The following is a 10,000-nucleotide window of genomic DNA, read 5'->3' on the forward strand; positions in this document are numbered from 1 at the left end:
AGACTGGTTTCATCATTAAACACCCAAGCTTCCTCCATTCAACTGTACTTGTCATAGGTTTCTTTGTTTTGTTCTGTAGTTGCCAGTGCCATTCAGTTTTTATTTGCGCTAATGCGAGGTTAGTTCCACTTTTGTTTTATGAATATTTTTACTTGATTTTTTTTTCTTACCAATTTTCACTTTATATATATTTGTATATTACTGTTTCTTAATGTTATATATTTACTTCCTATTTGCAGCCCTGGAAAATGTGATAATGACGATCACGAAACGTCGGGATTTTTAATAAATGGATATCTAGAATTACCTATTTCCCTGACCTTTTGAGAAATATATATATATATATATATATATAATATATATATACATACGCTTATATATATATATATATATATACATACGCTTATATATATATATATATATATACATACGCTTATATATATATATATATATGTATATATATATATATATATATATATATAATTTTCATATATGTTTTTGTGCATATTACTTTGTGTATAGATCCAAAAGGCCGGAAATAATGATTGTATAGAGAATTTCTGACCAATATTAATGATTCTACAACATTTTCCAGTGGACTGGTTTTGAAAAAAAGCTAATGCTACTCATATAGGGTGCCAAATTGCACACCAACAAGCTTTAAAACAAGTGGGTCTACCCACTCGAAGGATTCGTACGCAACTATTATTCATCAGACATTGAATAGAGTTCTTAATGATAGTTATCAGGATAATCAGACATATCAGTTGGTGTCACTTGTTTATAGCCCCCTGAAGATATTATAAGAGGTGTAAGCCTTAAATTTGTCCTGAAATAGTTGGGTCAAGTTTGCACACACCTAGACAGATATTCTGATCAATATCAAAACTTAGTATCAATTTCTAAATATTAGTTCAATTAATGGTTCGATTTTTATCTATATTATTAACAAAGACTGAGAAGTTATCTTGCACATATCTTTATATTCCTTCATGCTGTTCTATTCTCTTTAGAAGGGATCGACCAGTTTGACCTATGTATAACTTGTCTCATGTATTACATGGAATACTATAAACCCTTCCCTTTTATTTTCAGATTGCCTTACATCACTTTTATTAGTGCTTAATTTTTCATAAATTAAAATTTTTTTAACCAAAGTTCAATACTTTTTACTAAATTAGTTTAAGATTATTTTTGAGTAAAATTGTAACATTATTAATGCGTATATTTCTCATTTTGTAATGCAAGCCTATATTGTTTCTTATGTTTGACCTTGAGTTAATACCAGCTAATGGAATAACGACATAAATAAGGTATTAAGATGAATTATATGATGCTGAACTATCATACTTAACTATATAAGATCTCATAAAATCGAATAAACAAAATTTGTAAGCCACACTAATAGTTTTTTTGCATATCCTAATTTATAAGTGTGCGCGTGTGTTTACATACATACACATACTAAAAGCCATTAAAAGTCGCTCATACATGGAAGAGACAAGGGGCAGTGATATTGCACCATGCAAGAAATTAGTCAAAAACAATAAAAATTAAATATAACAAAAATAAGCATTAGAATAATGATGCTCAGGATACGGTCCATATATACATATGATCAGCACCCAAGCCCCCTCTCCAGCCAAGCTAGGACCAGGGAGGGCCGGGCAATGGCTGCTGATGACTAACCAGGTAGATCCCTAGGCTCCTCCAAAGGATAATGAGGTTACAGACACTACAAGAAAGTATCGAGTTTTAGCGAGACTCGAACCCGAGTCTTGCAGATCGCCAGCCTGAGACATTTCCAATAGACTGCTACAGCCTTTTTTTTTATGAATGAGAGAGACATGCAGCCTCCAGACATCTTGGAGGAAGTCTTGTACTAGATATTGTAGGTGCCAGAAACTTGTAAAGACTTTACACTTCCTCTGGCATCTGGCTTCGAGTGGCTGGGAGTCTTCATCAGCCAAATGGGTCTAGCTCGGCAGGGACCAACCACCCCATCCTTCTGATTGCGGTACATCCAAATCATGCAATACTCCTGGGACCTTGGGTTGACAATATATGCTCTCTCTCTCTCTCTCTCTCTCTCTCTCTCTCTCTCTCTCTCTCTCTCCAATCGTTGAAGTATTTCTTATTCATTTACAAACAAACTAGCAAATAGATAGAACAGACTTCGAGCGGATTTAGTGAATAATAACACAGTGAACGAATATAAGAATAAGTTAGAAAAGATCATAAACACGGATTAAAAAGTCTTTCAGACATTCAAATTTCTTGTAACCGCTTGTAATTCTCTCTCCATTTATTTCTATCATGATTTTTGCATTAAAAGAGTTAGATGTAGCTATGCTTTTCCTCGGAATTAAGGACAGTTGACATAGAATTTTATTTTATTGGTCAAGATTTCATGTTAAACTTGCCATCAGCATAAGAAATTATCAAACAGTTATCAGATTAAATAATGCTTTTCTCAACCTTTGTTCCCCAAAAATATTACTTTTAAATGCATGAAAAGGTCACGTGAATTTCAACTATTTTCTGTGGAATAAACTATCCTATTGAAGAGTTAAATATAGCCTCCATGGTACTTTGAAACGTTAGTAGATAATGCAATATTTCTGTTTGTAGATACGCGTCAATTGACTTTTGTTTTAAATGTTTTCTGATTGCATTAAATGATAAACTGTTTTCTATCACAGTTGATGGCTCCATCTATCTTTTGAATTCTCCATTTGGTATGTTGAAAAGATTATTAGCCTTCCATATGAATACCTCTTAAATGCATATGATGATATCCTTCGAATTTCCTACTTGAAACATTTGGATTATTTAACTCCGTCAACGAAGTTGGAAGGAAACTAAGTTTTCGTCCCTGTTTGGCTCTTTGTAATTTTGTCTCCTTCGGGTTATGGAACCTAATTCGCCAAATTAGTTCCATTAAACTGATATCTGACACATACTGCATAATTCAGTACTCTGGATACCAATTTCCTTTGTATCTCACCTGGTTCCTGTGTGGCTCTCTGCCTCTCTTATTATTTTTTCTGCGGTTTACAATGCAGTAATGTATGAATTTTGGAAGAAAATTGCTTTCATTTAACATAACAGATTAAATACAGATTAGTTGTGCAATATTAAATTCTAATATATTCTTGAAACACTAATTGTAATGATAATGGTAATTAGCAATCCGGCTTGATTGAAATAATTCTTCGCTATAAGGAAATATTACGACGAACTTTTAAGAATATTCTATATCACAGGTTGGCACATTATTTTCCGAAAACTTATCTTAAAAATACAACAACACATCTTAGGTCCATTTGTTCAGATTTTCAAAAGTAATATGCATTGCTAAGGCATAATAAAATGTTGTTTTAAAATAGAAATCACATCCCAGAAGCAATATTCTCTCTCTCTCTCTCTCTCTCTCTCTCTCTCTCTGTATATATATATATATATATATATATATAAATATATATATATATATATATATATATACATATATATATATATATATATACATATATATATATATATATATATATTTATCCCCACAAATGTGTTCATAAATGTATTTAATCGGAAAGTCTTACCAATAGCAACTTATGCATAACAAACTTGGAGCCTTACTAAATCCTAGTTACAACTCTTAGAGCTATGGAAAGGGTAATGATGGAAATAATACTAAGAGAAAGAAAAAGAGTATCATGTCTATTTCCTTTTCTTGCATGTAATTAGATTATCTATTACTTTAGCTTCCTTACACACACATATATACAGTACACACACACATATATATATATTTATATATATATATATATATATATATATATATGTGTGTGTGTGTGTGTGTGTGTGAGTGTGTGTGTGTGTGTGTATGTATTAGTTTTACCTTTTCCTTTTTTAGCAAGTATCTGAGGATGAGCCTGCAACAAGTGGCTCTTACAATTTCTCTATTCTTATGACAACTGGCTAGTTACTATCCAGAAATTTTCACATAAACTATAATTATTACGATAAAAATAACATATCTACAATTTTGAATAAATAAAAAAACAGACAAACAATTCAAAAGTTCAAACTTGCAGCAAATATTTTTATGTTGAATAGGTTGACATAAGTCTTTTTATAACTTATATATGAAATATCTGTTTTGATGTTGTTATTGTTTTTAAAATATTCTGTTTTAATAGTTCATCATTTCTCATATCGTTTATATATTTCCTTTTTTCCATTTCCCCACTGGGCTATTTATCCCTGTTGGAGCCCTTGAGCTTTTAGCATCTTGCTTTTCTAACTAGGGTTATAGCTTATATAATAATAATAATAATAATAATAATAATAATAATAATAATAATAATAATAATAATAATAATAATAATAATAATAATAATAATAGGAGACCTTAAAGAAAGCGGACGAAGAAGCGTTATGTAAAAGAGTGCGAATAGAAAAAAAAAGTTTCTTTACGTCAGAACTGCAGGACAATATGACTTTTTAATTCTGTGATAGTTTCAAAATTATTCTTCTTTTATGAAAAAAATTTCAAGAATAATCGTTATTGGTTTAAGAATATTGCTCTCGAAATATTTTATAAATAAATGTGATACAATGTAAGTAAAACGTGAATGATGATATTGATAATGATAATAATTATAAGTGATAAAAGCATTTACAAAAAGCAATAAAAAAAACAACTACTACAACAACAACAACAACAACATCAACAACAACAACAACAACAACAACAATAATAATAATATAAAAAATAATAATTTTGATTACTATTATTATTATTATTGCTATTATCGTCTTTATTATTAACATTAGATTATTATTATTTTTTGTATTCTTCCTTATTATGAGCATACGTTACCAACATCCTCATAAAATGTTCACATGATCCAGGGGAAAAAGATCAACGAAGGTATGTGCAAACTCTCTTTAAATCAGAGGGAGATGAAAAAGCATACACTCGGAAAAAAAAAAAAAAAAAAAAAAAAAAAAAAACATATTTCGGTAAAATACAGGAAACCGTAATCTTTACCCTACTTTGTTATTATCTTTTACTGGTTGATGCCTGGCTACATTTATTCCAAGTTCTTTACGGTTTTTTACGACAAACTTTTAACAGTGTAGGTGATCTTCCTCACCACCTTCTAACAATACTAGGCCACTGAAGATTTGGTCTGTTATAACGGTCAATAGCTTGCTCCCATACCATGCCTATCAGAAGAGGTCAGTAACACTGAATATGCCTTTCCCAAATCAGGTTAGCTCCACTGTTGAAAAGTTGCATTAAAAACGGTAAATGTCTAGCAACATTTTTCCCAAGATTCTAACCGTTTTAAAAACAGATTTATTGACGTGAAGGAGTGATATTGCGGTTACCAACCCGTAAACGATAATAACAAAGCAAGTTAAAATTATGGTCGCCTCTATTTTACTGAAATACGGTTAACAACAGTACATTTTTACGGAGAATTCCCAATTACAATCAAAGTTTCTTCTAACATTGTAGAACAGACCAGTGAGTGGTCACTGTCTTCCAATTGAATTAGTTGTTAGAATAAGTAATTGAAGTTGACCTCTTTTGTCTTAGCTTCCAAGGTTGCATTAGAATAGATTGCTTAAATCAGTCACTGACTTAAGGTTAAACTATATAGTCACTGACATTTGTCATTAAGCACAAATTGAGTAGCATCGTACAAATCTTGAGTAGAAGTTTACAGTACATTGTTTTGAACCTTGGTTATGCCTATTTTTTTCTGTATTTTGATTGAATTGTTTTTACGGTACAAGTATAATAAAACATCACCGTGTACTATTGAATTAATTTAGACTGAAAGCAAAATGATATACAACCATCTATAAATCGGACACAATAACACAAATTATATTTCAATTGAAAACAATTGTATTTTACGGTACGATTAATATGATAAAACACTACAATGTATCGGAAAATTAATATAGAATGAAAGCAAAATGATAGAAAACTGCCAATAAGCTAGGGAACAATTGCAACATAATTCTAACACCACTCAGTTATAATATGTCAAAGCAAATGATAAAGTCTTTTTTTTTAGAGAGAGAGAGAGAGAGAGAGAGAGAGAGAGAGAGAGAGAGAGAGAGAATTTCACACTGAAACTAGGGATAAATTTCGTATACCAAGTGCCAAAGCAGATTTCAAAATCCCGAAAGAAAAAACAAATATAGACTCCTTTGATGGCAAACATATTTATGATATTCTGCTTGTTAATACAACACTCTTTTTTAATATAATTTAAAGAATAAATTTGCATAGGGGATTAAACAAATACACAGAAATATGGAAATAATTAATTTGTGTGTCAGGTTACTCGATTTGTGGTAAGAGAGGGAAACCGCGTGATGGCCAAATTCAATTAGGGTTGGCCCGTTTGCTACACAACATCTGGTGTTGGTGGTTTTATAACTAACTTGTCATCGACAACATACATATTTATATGGAATCTTTTTTCAGGTAAATAGTTGTTGTTCTGTTACATTATGCAAAATGTTTGAAATATATTTTATAATTGAATTTTTGTTATGTAACTATAAATATTTATGCTTATAATATTGCTGACACTACCTCAGACAGTACTTCACACACGCGCGAACAAGCATATGCACACATAGAATAATACACGGCCATGTAATATATATATACATGCACACATATAGACAAATATATATATATATATATATATATGTGTGTGTGTGTGTGTGTATATATATATATATATATATACATATATATATATATATATATACACACACACGCACACACGCACACACACACATATATATATATATATATATATCACTTACTTTGTATGTATACATGCAATTAATTTTTACATTCATGCAAATAAGAAAGATAGGACAACATTTTTCCTTTAGGGGGAGCAGTGTAAGCTTAGATTCTGCATGTGAGGCAGAACTTCTATTACTGAACGTATGGGAGAATGGTTAGGAAAAATGGCAAAAATCTGTATGCAATTCGAATATAAGATAGACAAGAACAAAACAAATTTGCATATGGAATCAAACCTGTAATGTTTTGGCAGCGGTTAGATTTTGCTTTTAGAGAAAAGTGTACCATGTGTTGAGACGAGGGATTATTCATGGGTAAAGGGTAATGATTAAAGGTTTCTTGTTTCAGTTCTAATTTCATCACAATAGATGCTCACCAGAACGGTAGCCGGACAAGCCCAAACCCCCTCTGTGGTGTCCAAACAAAGCAGTGGCTTTCCCAGTAAACGGTCCCAGGCTGAATCGATCTACTGCCATGTGAATTCTAGGCGAACACTTTACCACTGTACTAGCCAGGAAGCTAGAAGGAGCAATCAGATATTTCAATACCTCCGCCATTGAAGATTATCAGCATTTGAATTCAAATCTACGGTCCAAGCAATCCCTATTTCATATGTTGACTGTGAATGAATGTACACCCCGCAACAAAACCGGTGTCGATTTGCCAGACCTGATTTGGAGAGATCATGCCGTTCTTACCCTGAAAGGTGGCCGATGTTTAAACAAACAAGACATCGTTTGATGGTTCGAATGTGAGGGTTAGAAAAATTACCAATAGCACTCGAAGAAATGCGATGATTAATACATAATTATACGAAGGCACTTCCCCCAATTTTCATGGGTAGCCGACATCAAAAAATGAAACAAAACAAAAAGGGGACCTCTACTCTCTTCGTTCCTCCCAGCCTGACAAGGGACTCAACCGAGTTCAGCTGGTACTGCTAGGGTGCCAAACCCCATCCTCCCCCGTTATCAACCACAGATGAAGCTTCATAATGCTGAATCCCCAACTGCTGCTACCTCCGTGCTCATCTAAGGCACCGCAAGAAGCAGCAGGGCGTACCGGAACTGCGTCACATCGCTCATCCTTCATTACTATTTCTAGAACGCTCCCTTGCCTCTCTCACATCTATCCTCCTATCACCCAGAGCTTTCTTCACTCCATCCATCCACCCAAACCTTGGCCTTCCTCTTGTACTTCTCCCATCAACTCTTGCATTCATCACCTTCTTTAGCAGACAGCCATTTTCCATTCTCTCAACATGGCCAAACCACCTCAACACATTCATATCCATTCTAGCTGCTAACTTATTTCTTGCACCCGTTCTCACCCTCACCACTTTGTTTCTAACCCTATCTACTCGAGATACACCAGCCATACTCCTGAGACACTTCATCTCAAACACATTCAATTTCTATCTCTCCGTCAATTTCATTCCCCACAACTCCGATCCATACAACACAGTTGTTACAATCACTTTCTCATATAGAACTCTCTTTACATTCATGCCCAACCCTCTATTTTTTACTACTCCCTTAACTGCCCCCAACACTTTGCAACCTTCATTCACTCTCTGACGTACATCTGCTTCCACTACACCAAGTACTTAAACTGATCCACCTCCTCAAGTAACTCTCCATTCAACATGACATTCGACCTTGCACCACCTTCCCTTCTCGTACATCTCAAAACCTTACTCTTACCCACCTTAACTCTTAACTTCCTTCTCTCACACACCCTTCCAAATTCTGTCACTAGTGGGCCAAGCTTCTCTTCTGTGTCTGCAACCAATACAGTATCATCAGCAAACAACAAATGATTTACCTCCCATTCATGGTTATTCTCGTCTACCAGTTTTAATCCTCGTCCAAGCACTCGAGCCTTCACCTCTCTCACCACTCCATCAACCTACAAGTTAAACAACCACGGCGACATCGCACATCCCTGTCTCAGCCCCACTCTCACCGGAAACCAATCACTCACTTCATTTCCTATTCTAACACATGCTTTACTACCTTTGTAGAAACTTTTCACTGCTTGCAACAACCTTCCACCAACTCCATATAACCTCATCACATTCCACATTGCTTCCCTATCAACTCTATCATACGCTTTCTCCAGATCCATAAACACAACATACACCTCCTTACCTTTTGCTAATTATTTCTTGCATATCTCCCTAACTGTAAAAATCTGATTCATACAACCCCTACCTTTTCTGAAACCACCCTGTACTTCTAAGATTGCATTTTCTGTTTTATGATTAATGATATATATATATATATATATATATATACATATATATATATATATATATACACACATATATATATATATATATATATATATTAGAGAGATAAAGAGGTCTCATCGCTTATTCCTATAAGAAATGCAATCGTTTTCGATAATAGCGATCGAAAAGTATAATCAAACTGATATATTTTAATTCCTTAATACTTTTCTTCATAGAACATCTTTAAATAATGTGGGAACTGACTATTCCAATTAATATACGTCAGAATGATATAGCCTTCGCTTGCAATATCCTAACAGATTCTCTCTCTCTCTCTCTCTCTCTCTCTCTCTCTCTCTCTCTCTCTCTCTCTCTAACCATTAGTTAGATAAGGACACACTTTTTTATGTTATTTGGATATGTCCAAGGATCACACAAGACTGGTAACTACTTTGCAAGCTTCGGCTGGATTTGCATTTCTTTTGGGGGAAAATCACAAGTTCCAAAGATGTTCAATAACTACCTAAAAACACAAGCATACCTAAACCACGCGTGATATTGGTTGATTTTCAGGCGGTCCCGGATCACGAGGTTTATTTATTTATTTTTTTTTTTTATCAAATCGCCTTTTGATTATGGATGGTTTGTTACTTCACTGCCCCCCCCCCCCCCCGGCATATTCCCTTTTATTGAATCGTAACAGCGGTAAGGAACCAATGTCTTATTTTATTTCATGAACGCTCATAGCGATCAGTGGTTCTTAACCTTTTTTTTAAATGCATGCTCTCTTTTCAAATCAGCATAAAATTCTTGCACACCGAAGTGCTGAAATACAAGATAAAAAATGCGTAAATGCTAGAATATAAAGTTGATCTTATGTGTATTAAATGAAAAATCGCTTCTAGGACAAATGCTGTATT

This window comes from Palaemon carinicauda, chromosome 12, assembly GCF_036898095.1.
Source record: "Palaemon carinicauda isolate YSFRI2023 chromosome 12, ASM3689809v2, whole genome shotgun sequence".
NCBI lineage: Eukaryota > Metazoa > Arthropoda > Malacostraca > Decapoda > Palaemonidae > Palaemon > Palaemon carinicauda.